The sequence below is a fragment of the Aquarana catesbeiana genome, linkage group LG09, assembly GCF_042186555.1.
Source record: "Aquarana catesbeiana isolate 2022-GZ linkage group LG09, ASM4218655v1, whole genome shotgun sequence".
Lineage (NCBI taxonomy): Eukaryota > Metazoa > Chordata > Amphibia > Anura > Ranidae > Aquarana > Aquarana catesbeiana.
This window is the reverse complement of record NC_133332.1, coordinates 309,928,302-309,949,162: the sequence shown is the minus strand read 5'-3', so window position 1 is coordinate 309,949,162 and position 20,861 is coordinate 309,928,302. Positions and strand designations below refer to the sequence as shown.

At 45.0% G+C, this 20,861-nt stretch overlaps 1 protein-coding gene across 1 annotated transcript in view; it reads right to left on the bottom strand.

The window, feature by feature from the left end:
- Positions 1 to 20,861, bottom strand: part of LOC141108735 (gamma-aminobutyric acid receptor subunit alpha-3-like) — a 90,544-nt gene that overhangs the window by 67,013 nt on the left and 2,670 nt on the right. Inside the window, exon 2 of the mRNA XM_073600636.1 lies at positions 15,418 to 15,535. The gene's annotated coding sequence lies outside the window, so the exon portion shown is untranslated. The remainder of the gene's footprint in view (positions 1 to 15,417; positions 15,536 to 20,861) is intronic.

The following is a 20,861-nucleotide window of genomic DNA, read 5'->3' as shown; positions in this document are numbered from 1 at the left end:
ACTCCTGACACCTGCACTCTGTACAATACATACTCCTGATACCTGCATTGTGTATGATACGTACTCCTGACACCTGCATTCTGTACAATACATACTCCTGAACCTGCACTCTGTACAATACATACTCCTGACACCTACACTGTGTATGATACATACTCCGGACACCTGCAATGTTTATGATACATACTCCTGAGCCTGCACTCTGTACGATCCATACTCCTGAGCCTGCACTCTGTACAATACATACTCCTTAACCTGCACTCTGTACAATACATACTCCTGATACCTGCACTGTGTATGATACATACTCCTGGTACCTGCACTCTGTACAATACATACTCCTTAACCCGCACTCTGTACAATACATACTCCTGACACCTGCACTGTGTATGATACGTACTCCTGACACCTGCATTCTGTACAATACATACTCCTGAACCTGCACTCTGTACAATACATACTACTGACACCTACACTCTCTATGATACATACTCCGGACACCTGCAATGTGTATGATACATACTCCTGAGCCTGCACTCTGTACAATACATACTCCTGAGCCTGCACTCTGTATGATACATACTTTTGAACCTGCACTCTGTACAATACATACTCTTGACACCTGCACTGTGTATGATACATACTCCTGAGCCTTCACTCTGTACGATACATGCTCCTGGCACCTGCACTCTGTAGGATACATACTCCTGACACCTGCTCTGTGTATGATACATACTCCTGACACCTGCATCTTGTATGATACATACGCCTGACACCCGCTCTGTGTATGATACATACGCCTGACACCTGCACTATGTATGATACATACTCCTGAGCCTGCACTCTGTACGATACTTACTTTTGAACCTGCACTCTGTACATTACATACTCCTGACACCTGTACTCTGTACAATACATCCTCCTGACACCTGCACTCTAAACAATGCATACTCTTGACACCTCAACTGTGTATAATATATACTTCTAAGCCTGCACTCTGTTCGATACATGCTCCTGACACCTGCACTTTGTATGATACATACTCCTGACACCTGCTCTGTGTATGATACATACTCCTGACACCTGCTCTGTGTATGATACATACTCCTGACACCTGCACTGCGTATGATACATACTCCTGACACCTGCACTGTGTATGATACATACTCCTGACACCTGCACTGTGTATGATACATACTCCTGACACCTGCACTGTGTATGATACATACTCCTGACACCTGCACTGTGTACGATACATACTCCTGACACCTGCACTGTGTACGATACATACTCCTGACACCTGCACTGTGTACGATACATACTCCTGACACCTGCACTGTGTATGATACATACTCCTGAAACCTGCATTATGTACAATACATACTCCTGACACCTGCATTATGTACAATACATACTCCTGACACCTGCACTCTGTATGTAGGCTCAATTTTAAGCCCTTTCCACTATTGGCACAATTTTTCTGCACCCACAATTCACCACGGCGTGCTTGACTTGGCTGCTTCATTATTGTCCTCTGGATGCTCAAGGGGGGACCTGCCAGCTAGGCTGTACAAGGCCCCATGAATTCTATTGGTGGCCCTGACTTGGACACTCTGGTGAAGGGGATATGGGAACATACTGGGCGATCCATTAGGGGGGGGAGAACCTCTGATCTAATTGATACACCATGTTGGTATACATACTGTATACTTGGTTACCATTGAGAGTTGTTTTTTTTTTTTTCTTTTGTCTCTTCTCTCAGACCATGGCTCCTTTTTGGTAGTACACATTCCCACATTCCCTAACACTCGGGGATTGTGGTCTACCTCTGATCGTCTTCCCAAGGTTTCACCGTGCCCGGTGGTTTCTGAGATCTTTATATTAGGCCACACTTCGTATTCTTCACATGGAGGAGAGCTCTTAGCCCAATGTTATTTGTCACTACCGATGAAGCTACATACTGTGTGATCCGTGTATTACAAGAGCAACTTAATAATGTATCAATGAAATACGAGGATTTAGGATCCAGGGTCCATCCTTAGAGGGAAGTCTTTATTCCGCTTCGTGGGGACTTTACATGGAGAGCTAACATTCAAAGACGAGCGCTTTGGTCGTCTTTTTTTACAGCTGAACTCCAGGCAGAGTTTAACCGCTTCAGCCCCGGAAGATTTTACCCCCCTTCCTGACCAGAGCGTTTTTTTTTCGATTCGGCACTGCGTCGCTTTAACTGACAATTGCGCGGTCGTGCGACGTTGCACCCAAGCGAAATTGACGTCCTTTTTTTCCCCACAAATAGAGCTTTCTTTTGGTGGTATTGGATCACCTCTGCGTTTTTTTTTTATTTTTTGCGCTATAAACAAAAAAAGAGCGCCAATTTTGAAAACAAAAGCAATGTTTTTAACTTTTTGCTGTAATAAATATCCCCCAAAATTATATATATATAAAAAAAAAATTTTCCTCAGTTTAGGCCGATATGTATTCTTCTACATGTTTTTGATAAAAAAAAAATCGCAATAAGCGTATATTTATTGGTTTGCGCAAAAGTTATAGCGTCTACAAAATAGGGGATAGTTTTATGGCATTTTTATTATTCATTTTTTTTTATTAGTAATGGCGGCGACCTGCGATTTTTATCGTGACTGCGACATTATGGCGGACACATCGGACCCTTTTGACGATATTTTTGGACCATTGTCATTTATACAGCGGTCAGTGCTATAAAAATGCACTGATTACTGTGTAAATGACAGTGGCAGGGAAGGGGTTAACCACTAGGGGGCGGTGAAGGGGTTAAGTGTGTCCTAGGGAGTGATTCTGACTGTGGGGGAGGGAGGGGCTTCAAGTCACATGACAGCGATCACTGCTTCCGATGACAGGCAGTGGTGATCTCTGTCATGCCACAAGCCAGAACGGGGAAATGCCTTGTTTACATAGGCACTTCCCCGTTCTGCTGCTCCGTGACACGATCGCCGGGAGAGCGGCGAACATCGAGGCCGCCGGTCCCGTGGGCAAGGTAACGCTGTACACAGCGGGTGTGCGCGCGCCTGCTATCCCCGCCTCTTAAAGGGGACGCACAGGTACGCCCATTTGCCCACCGCTGCCATTGTGCCGACGTATATCAGAGTGCAGCGGTCGGCAAGTGGTTAAAGACACAGATTAAAATGACTTACAATGGTTTTAAATCTCAGAAATTAAAAATGAACAAAGTATATCTCTCTATAGCACATTTGTCAAACACAAGGCCTGCTGGCTGAATCGGGCCCTCCAGGCCATTTCATGTGACCTTTGCACCTCTCCTGCAGCTGCGGCATTCCCCTTTGCCTTCACCCCAACCTTGTCTCAGCAGTGAGCCTCAGAGAGGAGGACAGAACTCCTCCTACAGATCCTGCACCCCCTCATCTCCGCCTCCCCTGGCCCCGGTATTCAACCGACTCCAACCCTCCTCTGGTCCTCCTCCAGACCCTGCACTTTCTAAATTCCAGCTCCGCCCCCCCAGCTTGGTCGTGGCAACAGCACAAGGTAAGGGGGGTCCACTGTGATGCAAGGGATAGTGGGGAACTCTTGACTTCTGATGGTGGGGGACTCTCGACATCTGATGTGGGGGGGGGGAGTGCTCTGGATATCTAATCTTACAGATACAATTGGCTCTCTGAGGGCAACCATAATGCTGATGCGGCCCACAATGAAATTGACTTTGACCCCCGCTCTATAGTGTGTACTTGCCTCTCCAAACCTAGTGTGGTTTCTGTCTTCTCTCTCATTGTTCTGCTATCTACACAAGTCACTTTTGACCGGCTATATTGACATCAGGCAATCCCGGGAGATAGCCCTGCCCCCTCACCACATAGCAGGTGATTGACAGCCTCAGCTGTGTATGTTTCCCTATGAGACTGTGTAAAGGATGTCCATTCCCTGCACACAGGTCTCAGATTACACTCAGCTCCATGCTCTATGTTGTGCAGTGTGTGACATCAGATCCCCGCCCCCTGCCTTCTCATTATCAGAAATGCTGTGTAAACTCTGGACATTGAAAGGATGTAGAGAAGAGAGGGCTGCAGATAATCAGGTACAACTTATGTAGAAGGATTTGTCTCATCTCTTTTTATCAAGTAAGGCCAGTCACTTCACTGGGAATATGCAAGAGTTTACAACCCCCTTTAAAGCTCGGTGCACATACACACACCTCCCAACTTTTTGAGATGGGAATGAGGGACACCTATCAGCAAAAGTATGCAGGCACAGGACCCACCCCTTGCCACGCCCCCTTAAAGGAGAATTGTACACAAAAAGACAAGAGTGGTTAAACATACAAGTGCTTTTTTTACCACTACTATTCCTTCATATTGGCTTTTGGAATTTACAAATGCAGCAATTTAGAAATTGGATGAAAGGTTTAGCGCTGGAAAACACATTTTTGATAGATAAAAAGTGAATTTTATATACAACTTTATAAATCAGACCAATATGACAGACAAGTGAGGAGGAATGAAGGACAGAGGGCTCCAAATCAGGGACAGTCCCTCGAAATCAGGGACAGTTGGGAGCTATGCATACATGCGAATCGGATGCAGTTTGAACCGCATCTGATTCGCATAGCATGCGCACCAGACCGGCTTTAAATGGAGCCGGTTCACATATATGCGGGGCTTTTGCGGTGCAAATTTTAAAAGGGTCCTGTTTGTTTATCAGTCTGGTTCAGGTGTGATTTCAGTGTTAAATTCCCACCTGAATCGCTGAATAGAAACTGCACCGGACTCAGCACAGCAACCGGCCCCGCATATATGTGAACGGAGCCTAATGAAATTAGTGTAAGTACCTAAATTTGACTTGGTGTCGGCCTCTAGGAATTGCCTGTACAGCAGCGCTCAGACTGGGGAAGGGAGGGACGGGCCAGGGAGCCAATTAGGTGTGCATCTTGCAAAGAAACATGTTGATAAAAGGAGAGAGCGCAGTGAGCAGAGGGATGTCCTCATCTGTCTGCTGCTGCTCTTTCGCTGCCCCGTTAGCAGTTACTTTATGGGAGGACAGAAATACAAATCATTTGGCAGGTCTCTCTCTTTCTGTATATATATCTATATCTATAAATATATTGTTTAAATATTTTTATTGAGGTTTTTACAGGGTGAAGAGTAGTACAAGCATTAAAACATACATATCGAGTATATTCCATGTCCAATAAATGTGATGATGGTAACAAAGGTACACTGCTATACTTAAGCCTCTTGGACTTTGGAGAAGAAGTAGAGCTGGCCAATGAAAGGGATAAAGTACCGGGAATAAGGAGCCCCGAGTCCCTTCTGCAGAGTATGCCGGATTTGCCTTCAGTCCAACCATCCACCCCGCATGGGAACTAACTGTGGATGGGTGGTGGTGGTGGGGGGGCAAATGCGACTGCTCCCAGTCTTTCATCCCTTCCCTCCTCCTAAATTGTATGAATCGGAAAACAAGCAACGTTTATCATTGCATAATAACAATAAGTTGTAACATTGGGGTAACGACTGAAGTCTGCATAATGCAGGTCATTTCGTCTAGAGCTTATCTGCATAACTGTCAAAATGGAGTATCCAGAGCCAATAGTTGTCTAGACCCCTTTAAGGTGAGAAAGGGGTTATGGTAAGGGGAGGTAGGCGAGGTATTCTTGGACTAATGTAAGTGAGAATGCATCTGAAGTCATTGTGTACTTTTTTATATGCAGGTTGCATTTATGGATTGAGTAGTAGACATCCATTAGACATCCATTTTTAGACCTTTGCGGATTCCTTCTATTGAGGTCTCTCGCATCCTCAGGTCGATCTCTGTTGGTTGTTGGACAGCCTGTGGAATTCAGCTGATTCTGCAAAGTGCTTCAAAAATGCCCAAGTTTTGCAAAATTTGGTATGTGTTTCCCTGGCCTGATGGACTAAATCTTCCATTTCGGCAATCTTGCCTATACGTTGGAGCCATACAAAAATACTAGGGGGGGGTGCTTTCCTTTCAGTGGAGGGGTATGCACATCTTAGCTGCATTGATGAGGTGCAGAGTCAAGGACTTTCTGTAGTTTGATTGGGGTAGGGATGTGTGGTGGAGGAGAAATTGTGCCGGTGTGTAATCCGGTGCGTAAGTTGTTATTTTGGTAATAAGGTGGTGTACGTTTTTCCAGAAGGGTTGTATCAGCAGGCATTCCCACCATATGTGGAGAAGTGAGCCGTTGGCCATGTTATATCTCAAGTTGAGTGGTGATACGTTAGGATAGTAATTATGAAGTTTATCTGGAGTCCTATACCACCTCGAATATATTTTGAAACCATTTTCATGTACGGAAACATTCCTCGAACCTTTATAAATGGGTATAGTTATGTTGCCAGTCCTCTACTGAGAGGTCTACCTCCAGTTCCCTTTCCCAGCGGTGGCTAAGTTTGTTCGCTTTAGGATCATGATCAGCGAACATAAGTGAATAAAGATCTGAGATCACATGTCTTTGGTGATTTGATCTGGAGCAGATAGCTTAGAAAGGGGTGTGATCCCTGTACCATGTGTCTAGTGGTTTGGCGCTATTTAGAAAGTGTCTAATCTGTAGGTCTTTGTAGAAGGAGATGGAGTGGTCTGGGATTTCAGATGAGAGAGCACTGAATTGTAGAAGCTTGCCTCTTTCAAAAAAAGTTTTCAGCCCGGAGAGATGTCTCTGGGGTTCTGTGGCTAATGCTGTGAAGAGGGAGATCGGGGGGAAATTCTGGGTTTCCATCAGTTGGGGTCAGGGGTCCGGGGGAGGACGCAAGATTCCGTTTTTTTACATGCTGTCCTGAAGCTTTGTAGTGTAGGGCCAATTATAGGATGGTTAGCACTTACTTTTGGGAGTAAAGTCGCTTGATCCATGATAAATGGCTAATCGGTACTTGGAAGAATGAGTCTTTGAGTTTATTTCAGTCTTTGGTGTTGGCGTGGACATGCCAGTCTACCACTCTAGTCAGGTGGCACAACCAATAGTATTTATTTAGGTCTGGGAGGCCGATCCCCTATTTCAATTTAGGGGTCACTAATCTATTCCAGCCCAACCGAGGATGCTTGGAGAGCCAGATGAAATTCCTGCAAATCTGCGTGTATGAGGAAAAGAAAGCCGGGGGGATTTTATTTGGCAAAGTTTGAAGGAGGTATAGGATTCTTGGAAGGACATTCATCTTGATAATGGCCTCTCTCCCGAACTAGGAGAAAGGACCCGTTGACCATTTTTTAAGATCTTGTTGGATGATTCCCAGGATCGGGAGTAAATTTCTGGAAAATTATTCTGGAATAATTTGACCGGAAGATGGACCTCGAGGTAGGTAATGGCATGTGAGTCCCAACCAAAGGCGAAGTTATTTTGGCAGTGAGTTAAAGAGGATTGAGGGAGAGATATATTCAGCGCATGTGACTTTGAAAAATTGATTTGGAAGTTGGAGAGTGTGTTGAATAGAGAAAAGTCTTTCAGTAGGTTGGGAATTGAAGTAATGGGATTGGATCGGTGAGGAACATCAAAATGTCATCCACATAAGCTGCTAATTTGTATTGACAGCCTTTTAGTTCAAATCCTGTCAGGATTAGCTCTTAGTCTGCAGAGCAGGGGTTCTAAGGTCAGCACAAATATGAGAGGGGATAGGGGGCAACCCTGTCACGTCCATTCTATATGGAGAAGGTGTCCGACAGGTGGCCATTGACTCGGGTTCTGGCTGTTGGAATTGAATATAAAGCAAGGATAAATTGGAGCATTCGATCGCATATGCCTAGCGCTTTGAGAGCTTCTGTCATATAGTTCCAACCACTCTGTTGAACGCCTTCTCAAGTGATAGGAAGAAGCCCAGTTGGTGGGATGAGGATAACCAGTGCTGTAGGCTGATAGCTTTCAAGGTGTTGTCCCTGGACTCCCTACCAACTTTGTCTAACAATACTAATGTGGGAAGTAGTGGTAATAGGCGGTTTGCATGTACTTTTGCGTCCACATTTAGTAGGTATATGGGCCTATCATTTTATACTAAGGAGGTCTCCTTTCCAGGTTTTGGTATCACTGTTATGTGGGCTTGTAATAGGTCTTCATTTGTATGTGAGGAAGAAGATATTGAGTTAAATTATTTCAGGAAGTGAGGCAGGAGCGTGTCCGCGAAGGTTTTGTAGTAACCAATAGTCAGTCCATCAGGACATGGGCTCTTCCCGGGTTTTAATTGTTTCAAAACCTGGTTAATTTCTTCCAAGGATATTGGGTAATTCAAAGCTGAGGCTTCTGAAGAGGATATGGGTTTGGGACTGAACTGTTTTTGGAAATTTACAATCAGATCTCTTCTCTCAGTATCTTCTGTAGTTGTATTTGGGGATTTTGAATTGTATAATTTAGAATAGAATTGGACGAATTGTTCGGCAATTCCTTTGGGAGGTGGTTATTTTGTTTCCTAGGGGATCCGTGAGCGAGTGAGCCATTGTCGCCGCCTTTTTAGTTTGAAGGGCTCTAGCCAGCAATTTCCCTGATTTATTGCCAAATTCGTAGAATAGTTTCTGCGTTAGCACATATTTTCGTTTAATAGTTTTCCCTAGGTCCTCTAGTAGTTCTTTTCGCATCTGAATTAAATCGTTTAGTGTGTGTGGCTAGTCATTGTTTGTGCAGTTTTTCTCACAAGCGAATGCGTAACGAGAGCTATTCAAAGCGTGCTTGGCGCGCTTTCCTCCGTTTGGAGGTCACCCCTTATCAGACATTTGTGTGCGGCCTATTTTGTCAGGGGAGCGGTCTCTGTGGAATTGTTGTATTGTAGTAGGCATGTGTTTATGGTCTCCTATGTGTCAGGATTGTCGAGGTGCCACGCCACAAGGAAACGCTCCCCAATACCTATGCGAGAAAATAAAACACTACACACCTAATCGCTTTCTTTGCTCAACCAACCAAAACCTCCTCCTCATTCCCAAATCCCGCTACAAATCAAAGGGAGAACGAAGATTTGCAGTCCAAGGACCACGGCTATGGAACGCTCTACCCACTAACACCCGCATGGAAGAAAACCATCAGGTCTTCAGAAAAAAACTCAAGACCTACCTCTTCTAAGAAGCAGGACAACACAGGACGGATCCAGTGCCTTGAGGCGATTCAGTTCACAATTGTAGCGCTATACAAATCATTCATTCATTCATTCACGTCGTAGATCTTGTGGTTGTGTTTGGACGTGATAGGGTCATGGAGATGGGATTATAATCCGATAAAAGCATTGGGTCTATAGATGGGCCTAAAAGAGTTGGGAGATCTTCCTGCGTAATAATGAAGTAGTCAATCCTAGTGTATCTATTATGTGGTGCCGAAAAGTAGGTGAAATATTTAGTGTTGGAATGTAGAGTGCACCAAGTATCGTGAAGCGTCAAGTTGCTGATTTGCGTCTTGATCACTTTGAGGGCTCTATATGGCACTGAGGAGGAGCCTGATGAAGTATCCTGAGTGGGGGTAAGAACCAAGTTAAAGTCCCAGTCTAAGACCAATATTCCAGCCTGGAAAGCTGTGAGTAGTTGTAGAGTGTTGCGGAAGAAAGGGACTTGGAGCTTACTGGGTGCGTATGTTAGCTAAAGTAATAGGTTTGTTGAAGTTTTCTTTTAAAGAATATGTAGCGACCATGTTTGTCTTTCTGGGTTTCCTGTATTTGAAGCAGGCATTTTCTGGATATTAGATATTGATATTGATATTGATTTTGATTCAATATTAGTGGCATGGAAAACTGTCGGATAGTTACTATTGTAGAGTTTTGGGACGTTATCTGCTCTAAAATGGGTTTCTTGGCGCTATTTAGAAAGTGGGTGTCTTGTAGGAAAACCACGTCTGCTTTTTGTTTTTGTAAGGTTAAAAGGAGTTTAGAGCGTTTTTCGGGTGTATTTAGTCCTTGTACGTTTAGCGAATAGAGCTTGACCAGAGGGTAATGATTCATGGATCTATGTTGCATATTGGTAAATTTGTCCGTTAGTCCATCACCTTTACCCTCAGCTTCTTTAGAAAGGCAGTGGTCATCTTGGAGGTGTGTTTGGGGTTGTTATCATGTTGGAATACTGCCCTGTGGCCCAGTCTCTGAAGGGAGGGGATCATGCTCTGCTTCAGTATGTCACAGTACATGTTGGCATTCATGGTTCCCTCAATGATCTGTAGCTCCCCAGTGCCGGCAGCACTCATGCAGCCCCAGACCATGACACTCCCACCACCATGCTTGACTGTAGGCAAGACACACTTGTCTTTGTACTCCTCACCTGGTTGCCACCACACACGCTTGTCACCATCTGAACCAAATACGTTTATTTTGGTCTCATCAGACCACAGGACATGGTCCCGGTAATCCATGTCCTTAGTCTGCTTGTCTTCAGCAAACTGTTTGCAGGCTTTCTTGTGCATCATCTTTAGAAGAGGCTTCCTTCTGGGACCACAGCCATACAGATTAATTTAATGCAGTGTGCAGCGTATGGTCTGAGCACTGACAGGCTGACCCCCCCACCCCTTCAACCTCTGCAGCAATGCTGGCAGCACTCACACGTCTATTTCCCAAAGACAACCTCTGGATATGACGCTGAGGACGTGCACTCAACTTCTTTGGTCGACCATGGTGAGGCCTGTTCTGAGTGGAACCTGTCCTGTTATACCGCTGTATGGTCTTGGCCACCGTGCTGCAGCTCAGTTTCAGAGTCTTGGCAATCTTCTTATAGCCTAGGCCATCTTTATGTGGAGCAACAATTATTTTTTTCAGATCCTCAGAGAGTTCTTTGCCATGAGGTGCCATGTTGAACTTCCAGTGACCAGTATGAGAGAGTGAGAGTGATAACACCAAATTTAACACACCTGCTGTATATTCACACCTGAGACCTTGTAACACTAACGAGTCACATGACACCGGGGGAGGGAAAATGGCTAATTGGGCCCAATTTGGACATTTTCACTTAGGGGTGTACTCACTTGTGTTGCCAGCGGTTTAGACATTAATGGCTGTGTGTTGAGTTATTTTGAGGGGACAGCAAATTTACACTGTTATACAAGCTGTACACTCACTACTTTACATTGTAGACAAGTGTCATTTCTTCAGTGTTGTCACATGAAAAGATAGAAGAAAAAATTTACAAAAATGTGAGGGGTGTACTCACTTTTGTGAGATACTGTATATATTCTAGATTGTAAGCTCTAACGAGCAGGGCCCTCTGATCCCTCCTGTATTGGTTTGTATTGTAAGCGTACTGTCTGCCCTCATGTTATAAAGCGCTGCACAAACTGTTGGCGCTATATAAATCCTGTATAATAATAATAATACTAATATATAAATGTATATAACAACACATCACATCAAATTTGTGATTTTGCAAAAAAGTCTTTTGTATTTACAGATATGCATTGTATGTATTTACAGATTTTTTTTAAAGATGTCATGTGGTGTTATATTTATTTATCCTATTTATTACCTTATCCACCTGACAGTAAAACTACAATAAACTACTTAGCTACTTAGTGGCCTACATTTATAAAATCCTAACTGACATTTTGCAATTTTTTTATTTAAAAAAATGATCACAAAAATTCCTATAACTCTACTTTGGATATTTTTTAACTAATTTATGCAATATTTTGTAGTATTTAAATAATCAAGAATTCCTAGGCTTGCTGGTAACTTATAGCACCCAACTCAAAATTCATTATTTTCAATAGTTAGTTTGAAAAAAGACCATCTAGTTCAGCCAATAGAAAAATAATTAAGTAGAAAATCTCCATATACTGTATAGAATCCTCCACCCAGATGTTGATCCAGTGGAAGGCAAAAATACATGGAGAATAAACATTCCGCTGCATCACATACCCCTCCCCCCCCCCCCCCTTTTTTTTTTTTTTTTTAGCCAATTTTCCCTAATTTCATACAATACTCTTTCGAATTACAAATTCCTCTATCAATCTTTCAATCTTTCGCTGGAAGAACATCGGGTTAAATGTGTCTTCGAAGTAAGGCAAAGTTTAACCACTTGAAGACCAGACCTTTTTTGGCACTTTTTTTGTTTACATAAAAAAAGTGATTTTTTTTGCTAGAAAATTACTTAGAACCCCCAAACATTATATATATATTTTTTAAAGCAGAGGCGCTAGAGAATAAATTGTTTGGTGTCGCAATTTTTTTATGTCACGCAGCATTTGCGCAGTGGTTTTTCAAATGCAATTTTTTTTTTCAAGCAGTACACTTTTTTTCTGTTTCAGAGCATAAGTCCACTTTTTGGAAAAAAATAATAAATGCACATTTTTTTTGCAGGTAAAAAAAAGTGCATTTATTATTATTATTATTATTATTTTTTTGGAGCCATGCAGGTCTCCAGTAGATCTGTCAGTGTATCTGCTTGCCCGTATATCCATACATACACCCACTAGCTGTCAGATGGGGGAGGCGCAGGGCCAATCCCTTCGTAACCTAAATATGGGTGTAACATATAACATGTCACTAAAGGTAAACTTATCCTTTAATGCTCAAAAATGCAATATATACACCCAAATTTGTAAAAGGTGAAAGATGCTGTTACTCCGAGTAAATAGATACCAAACATGTCACACTTTAAAAGTGCGCATGCCCATGTAAAGGCGACAAGCAACATACATTTTGCTACCCATAGGCGATGCTTTAAAAGCCTTTACAGGTTAACACTTTAGATATACACAGGAGGTCTGGTGCTAGAATTATTGCCCATGATCTGACATTCGCGGCAATACCTAACATGTGAGAGGCAATTTCTGTTTGCGTGCATGCGGGACCGACGCGTGCATTCGCCTTTGCACCCGGGCACACCGTTCACTGCTTTTTTTTTTTTTTTTTACATTTTTTTATTTTATTTTTACACTGTCACTTTAATTTTTTTAAAATTTTTTATCACTTTTATTGTTATCACAGGGAATATAACTACCCCCTGGGATAGCAACAGGCAGTGACAGGTACTCTTTATGGAGAGATCTGGAGTCTATTAGACCCCAGATCCCTCCTCTGCCCTTCAAAGCATTTGATCAGAACAAGATCGTGTGATCAGATGCTTTTCATTTTTAAAAATGGCGTTTTTTTTACATCCGGGGAAACCGAAAGTGACTTATGCCCATTGCTTCCGGTTTCCTACATCATAGAAGTGAACAGAGCAGTGGCGGCTGGTGGGTTCTTCTTTTGGGGGGGCGGCTAACAACCTTCACCCCCCCCTCCCTGGCGGCACGGCACTGAGACAGCTAGCCTCGCCCCCCCCGGGGGGGGCGGTCAGGCACTTACCTGTTTGCGTGGTGGGGCTGTGGTGTCCTCTTCTCCTCTCCTGGAGTGCGGGCAGCGGCGGCTCCAGTGTCCGCTCCTCAAGCTTCTCCGCCATGTGTCTCCTCTTCCGCCAAAGCGCTAGACATCCAATAGGATCGCCTCATGCTTGTTAGGTCTCACGACCTGCCTCCTGATTGGCAGGGAGGAACTTTAGTGTGAAAATAGCAAAAATTCATTTGCTATCGGCACACAACTTAGTGGGATCGGGGCGCAATGCTCTGCAGTCCGAAACAACCCTTTTTTGAAGCCTATTAGAGCCTCTGGCTCTAATCAGGTGCTTCAAAAAAACACCCACCCTGCATTGGAATCCATAGTCTGGCGTCCCTCTATGTAGATCAGGGGGCCGGACGTATGGATAGGGGAGGTGGTGCCCGTGCGCCCGCTATGGATGGGCCGCCACTGCGTTCCAGTCTCTGTTTGCCTCTGTGATCAGCCTGTGAAAGCCAGTCCGGTCTCCGGTAGGACTAGAGAGCCCAAGAAAGCCACAGAAGGTGGCGGGAGGGTGAGACCTCCCCTCCCGCTGCTTGTAAAAGCAATCCAGCGGCTAGTTATCCAGTAGCATTGCTTTTACAAGAGAGCCGACCGTCGGCTCTAAACAATATCGGGATGATCAGGGTCGGGACAAGGGGTGGGCAGGAGGGACAGTTGCCCCGGGTGCAGTGAAGCAAAAGGGCAAAAAATGGTTGCAGGGTGGTACACCCATTCTATGCAGTGTCGGGACAAGGTCATCTAGAGCCCAGGGCAAACATGCCAAACTGCACCCCCCCAAGATGTGTGAGTATTATGTGTCAGCCAAAATCCCCCAACAACAACACTGAGCACTAATCTGCATGCTTACCCTCTAAGCATAAATCTCAGTACAAATCCGCCCTTCTGCTGAAATCCCCCCTCTCAGCACAAATCTTTGCCCCTAAATCTCCCCAGCTCAAATGCCCTCCTCAAAAAATTGAAATCTTTTAGCACAAATCCTCTACCCCTAAAAGTTCCCCTCCTAGTACACATCTCCTCCCCTCCACTTCAAATACTCCCTCCCAGCACAAATCCCCCACCCCCAAATCCTCCCTCCTTGCAAAAATCTTCTTCCCCCACCCCCCCTCTCAACATAAATCCCCCTAAATCACACTCTTAGCAACCCCCCCCCAATTTCCCCTCTTAGAACAATACTTACCCCCTGCCGCCCCCCAAATGCACCCTCCCAACACAAATTCCCCGCAAATCCTCCCTCCTAGCACAAATATTCTTCCCCCCAACACAAATTCCACTAAATCACCACTCTTAGAAACCCCCCCCAATTTCCCCTCTTAGAACAATACTTACCCCCTGATGCCCCCCAAATGCACCCTCCCAGCACAAATTCCCCTCAAATCCTCCCTCCTAGCATAAATTTTGTCCCCCCCCCGCTCTCAACACAAATCCCCCTAAATCACCACTCTTAGCAACCCCCCCAATTTCCCCTCTTAGAACAATACTTACCCCCTGCCACCCCCCAAATGCCCCCTTCCAACACAAATTCCCCCCCCCCCATCTCTTTGTGGTGCCCCCCTTTTTCACATGATACCACAGTGCCCAGTGCAGCAGCTCCCCTTGCCCACCCCTTGTCCCTGCCCTGATTCTACGGCATGTATTAATAGTGGGGGGGGGGGGGGGAGCGCATTTCTGCATCCTGGCCCTGGGCGCTGGATGACCTTGTCCCGGTACTGGGGATGGTGCCATGCAGCTGCAGACATCATCCCGGTATAACCACTTGAAGTCCAGCGATGTTCCTGTAGGTCACTGGTCGTCAAGAGCAGTCAATGCTAAAAGCACCACAAAAATATCTAAGTAACCAAAGAAATAACAAAGACGTTAAGAAACAAAAAGATGTTATTTTAAAAGGCACCATGGAAAAAAAAAATATATATATATAAAAAAAAACATAAAAATGAATAGACTATTTACATTCATGTGGGCATCATACATCATACTATGTACTTATCTAGTTTTTAATTTAAAGGTAATAGTAAAACTGTTTTGCAGGGGTGGTGCCGTGTATTTTAACATCTCAACAACATTAATAATTAAAATAAAAAGTTCTATAGAATTCTCATTTAACAACATACATTTGTCCTTTAACAACAAAATGTATTATCAAAGAATGACTTACTGTTTATTCTTTTTTATGTGTGAGTGTTCATTGTCTGATTGGTGAGAAAAGTTCGATCTTGAAGGCGTGAGTTGCGCCACAGCAAAATGTTTTAATTTTTTTTTTTTTTTTTACCAACCTAAAAGTTGAAAGATAAATGCACAAATTAGTTTGTTTATTTTGACAATTAGTCTTTGGAGAAATAAAAAGGAAACAACAATTATTGGCCAACTAGTAAACTTAACCACTTAAGGACCAAGCCTCTTTCTGAGATTTGTTGTTTACAAGTTAAAATCAGTTTTTTTTTTTTTGCTAGAAAATTACTTAGAACCTCCAAATATTATACTTTTTTTTTTCTAACACCCTAGAGAATAAAATGGCGGTTGTTGCAATACTTTCTGTCACACCGTATTTGCGCAGCAGTCGTACAAGCGCACTTTTTAAAAAAAAAAATACACTTTTTTAAATTAAAAAATAGGACAACAGTAACGTTAGCCCAATTTTTTTTTATATTGTGAAAGATAATCTTACGCCGAGTAAATTGATACCCAACATGTCACGCTTCAAAATTGCGCCCGCTCGTGTAATGGTGACAAACTTTTACCCTTAAAAATCTCCATAGGCGATGTTTAAAAAGATTCTACAGGTTGCATGTTTTGAGTTACAGAGGAGGTCTAGGGCTAGAATTATTGCTCTCGCTCTACCGATCGCGGCGATACCTCACATGTGTGGTTTGAACACCGTTTTCATATGCGGGCGCTACTCACGTATGCACTCACTTCTGCGCGCGAGCATTTATTTTACCTTTTATTTTTTATTGTTACGTTTTATTTTTATGTTTAAAACAATAAATAAAAATCGTGTCACTTTTATTCCTATTACAAGGAATGTAAACATCCCTTGTAATTGAAAAAAAGCATGACAGGACCTCTTAAATATGAGATGTGGGGCCAAAAAGACCTCAGATCTCATATTTACACTAAAATGCAATAAAAAAAAAAATTGTCATTTAAAAAAAATAATCAAAAAAAAATGGCCCTTTAAGAGATATGAGCGGAAGTGACGTTTTGACGTCGCTTCCGCCCTGTAATGTTATGGATATGGGTGTGGGCCATCTTCCCCTCACTGGTCTCCATACCCAGCAAGGGTGAAGATCTGATCGCCTCCGCCGCTGCTGACAGCTCTGGTAAGCGGCAGAGGGCACCGGAGCACAGCGGGAGGGGGGGGCCCTCTCCCGCCGCCGATAAAAGTGATCTTGCAGTGAATCCGCCACGGAGACCACTCTTATCGGAAAGCGGACCGCCGGCCAAAGAAGAGGATACCGGGGTTATGACAGCTAGCTGCTGCCATAACAACAATATTCCTCTTCAAACTTAGGACGTATATCGGTGTGCGGCGGTCCGTAAGTACATAGTAGGTGAGGTTGAAAAAAAGACACAAGTCCATCAAGTCCAACCTATGTGTGTGATTATATGTCAGTATTACATTGTATATCCCTGTATGTTGCGCGTGTTCAGGTGCTTATCTAATAGTTTCTTGAAATTATCGATGCCCCCCACTGAGGCCACCGCCTGTGGAAGGGAATTCCACATCCTTGCCGCTCTTACAGTAAAGAACCCTCTACGTAGTTTAAGGTTAAACCCCTTTTCTTCTAATTTTAATGAGTGGCCACGAGTCTTGTTAAACTCCCTTCTGCGAAAAAAAAGTTTTCTCCCTATTGTGGGGTCACCAGTACGGTATTTATAAATTGAAATCATATCCCCTCTCAAGCGTCTCTTCTCCATAGAGAATAAGTTCAGAGCTCACAACCTTTCCTCATAACTAAGATCCTCCAGACCCTTTGTTAGCTTTGTTGCCCTTCTTTGTACTCGCTCCATTTCCAGTACATCCTTCCTGGGGACTGGTGCCCAGAACTGGACAGCATACTCCAGGTGCGGCTGGACCAGAGTCTTGTAGAGCGGGAGAATTATTATTTTATCTCTGGAGTTGATCCCCTTTTTAATGCCAATATTCTGTTTGCTTTGTTAGCAGCAGCTTGGAATTGCATGTCATTGCTGAGCCTATCATCTACTAGGACCCCCAGGTCCTTTTCCATCCTAGATTCCCCCAGAAATTCTCCCCCCAGTGTGTAGATTGCATTCATATTTTTGCCACCCAAATGCATTATTTTATATATCCTGGTCCCTTAAAGCAGATTACACAGCACAGTGCCGTCTCCCCTATCCATGCATCCGGCCCCTTTCAGGACACCGGGGTGTGGATTCCAATGCGGAGGGGCTGCTTTTTGAAGCACCGAGCACCAGAGGCTCTAATAGGCTTCAATATAGGGTGGGCTCGGGTCACAGAGAGTGAGCTCTGATCCCACACAGGTGTGTTACAACAGCGAATCAATATTCGCTGTTGTAACACTGATCCTCCTCCCGGTCAAACAGGAAGCCGGTCACCCGATTGGCTGAAAGGACAGGCGATCCTATTGGATGCCTAGGAGGTGGAGTTGCTGCCCTCCGCACATAGGAGCCCGCAACTCGCCGCCCGCAGGAGCACACAACCCGCCCATAGGAGCCTACAACTTGCTGCCCGTAGGAGCCTGCAACCCACCCATAGGAGCCCGCATCCTGCCACCTGTAGGAGCCCGCAACGCGCCCATAGAAGCCTACAACCCAATGCCCGTAGGAGCCTGAAACCCACCCATAGGAGCCCGCAACCCACTGCCCGTAGGAGCCCGCAACCCGCCCATAGGATGCCTGCAACTCGCTGTCTGTAGAAGCCCGCAACCCGACCATAGGAGCCTACAACCCGTTGCCCGTAGGAGCCTGCAACCCACCCATAGGAGCCCGCATCCTGCTGCCTGTAGGAGCCTGCAACGCGCCCATAGAAGCCTACAACCCAATGCCCGTAGGAGCCTGCAACCCACCCATAGGAGCCCGCATCCTGCCACCTGTAGGAGCCCGCAACGCACCCATAGAAGCCTACAACCCAATGCCCGTAGGAGCCTGCAACCCACCCATAGGAGCCCGCATCCTGCTGCCTGTAGGAGCCCGCAACCCGCCCATAGAAGCCTACAACCCGCTGCTCGTAGGAGCCTGCAACCCACCCATAGGAGCCCGCATCCTGCCGCTAGGAGCCTGCAACCCGCCAATAGAAGCCTACAATCCGCTGCTCGTAGGAGCCTGCAACCCACCCATAGGAGCCCGCAACCCACCGCCCGTAGGAGCCCGCAACCTCCCGTAGGATGCCTGCAACTCGCTGCCTGTAGAAGCCCACAACCTGCCCATAGAAGCCCAAAACCCGGCCGCTGTCCGCCACCCATAGGAGCCCTCCCGCCTGCAAGTGCCGGGGTGGGGGTGGGGGGTGCTGCCGACCGACCAACCAAATAAAAAAAAACACCAGCCGCCACTGCTCTGTTCTCAGCTGCACACAGAGGTGGGGAGGAGAAACAGCAGCTCAATGATCTTCACAGTGAACAGCTGTGCAGGAGGAGGGGGGTGTCGGCACATGTTTAATCATTGGGGAGCAGGCTGAGTTTTCAGTAGGGATGCACCAATACCACTAATATTTTTTTTTTTAAGTACTCGCTAATACCTATTACTGATACCTATTTCTGACATTTAGGGAGATCAAGATAAGGATAAGCGGGGAGGGGGTCTCCGTCATCTATCAGTGTGCTGTGTAATAATACCATCTCGATGAGACTAAATGATGAAGAAACACAACATTCCCAGCACTCAGCACTGTTGGCCCCACAACTATGAGGACCATGCTGTCATCCTATGTACTCCTCCTCTAATCCCGCTGACAACTGTGCAAGAAGGTATCGGTTTTAAGTATCAGTGCATTTTCACGAGTACCGATACTTGTGTAAATGCCTAGTATTGGCACCGATATCGGTATCGGTGCAACCCTAGTTTTCAGCACAGCCAGAAAACTGACCACTCTGTGCTCTCATGCCTAATGTGGTCAGTTTTTTTTAAAAAGAAAGCAGCGGGAATGGCAGGAACACCAGGGATTCCACACCATGTAAGCAATACAAAGAGAACTGGAGACTTTTTTTTATACACATACAGTATCTCACAAAAGTGAACACACCCCTCACATTTTTTGTAAATATTTTCTTCTATCTTTTCATGTGACAACACTGGAGAAATGACACTTTGCTACAATGTAAAGTAGTGAGTGTACAGCTTGTGCAACAGTGTCAATTTGCTGTCCCCTCAAAATAATTTAACACACAGCCATTAATGTCTAAACCAATAGCAACAAAAGTGAGTACACCCCTAAGTGAAAATGTCCAAATTGGGCCCAATTAGCCATTTTCCCTCCCCCGGTGTCATGTGACCCGTTAGTGTTACAAGGTCTCAGGTGTGTTAAATTTGGTGTTATCGCTCTCACTCTCTCATACTGGTCACTGGAAGTTCAGCATGGCACCTCATGGCAAAGAACTCTCTGAGGATCTGAAAAAAAGAATTTTTGCTCTACATAAAGATGGCCTAGGCTATAAGAAGATTGCCAAGACCCTGAAACTGAGCTGCAGCATGGTGGCCAAGACCATACAGCGGTTTAACAGGACAGGTTCCACTCAGAACAGGCCTCGCCATGGTCCACCAAAGAAGTTGAGGTCATGTGCTCAGCGTCAAATCCAGAGGTTGTCTTTGGGAAATAGACGTATGAGTGCTGCCAGCATTGCTGCAGAGGTTGTAGGGGTGAGGGGGTCAGCCTGTCAGTGCTCAGACCATACGCCGCACGCTGCATCAAATTGGTCTGCATGGCTGTCATCCCTGAAGGAAGCCTCTTCTAAAGATGATGTACAAGAAAGTCCGCAAACAGTTTGCTGAAGACAAAGACTAAGGACATGGATTACTGGAACCATGTTCTATGGTCTGATGAGACCAAGATAAACTTATTTGGTTCAGATGGTGACAAGCGTGTGTGGGGGGAACCAGGTGAGGAGTACAAAGACAAGTGTGTCTTGTCTACAGTCAAGCATGGTGGTGGGAGTGTCATGGTCTGGGGCTGCATGAGTGCTGCCAGCACTGGGGAGCTACAGTTCATTGAGGGAACCATGAATGCCAACATGTACTGTGACATACTGAAGGAGAGCATGATCCCCTCCCTTCAGAGACTGGGCCGCAGGGCAGTATTCCAACATGATAATGACCCCAAACACAACTCCAAGATGACCACTGCCTTGCTAAAGAAGCTGAGGGTAAAGGTGATGGACTGGCCAAGCATGTCTCCAGACCTAAACCCTATTGAACATCTGTGGGACATCCTCAAACGGAAGGTGGAGGAGCGCAAGGTCTCCAACATCCACCAGCTCTGTGATGTCATCATGGAGGAGGGGAAGAGGACTCCAGTGACAACCTGTGAAGCTCTGGTGAACTCCATGCCCAAGAGGGTTAAGGCAGTGCTGGAAAATAATGGTGGCCACACAAAATATTGACACTTTGGGCCCAATTTGGACATTT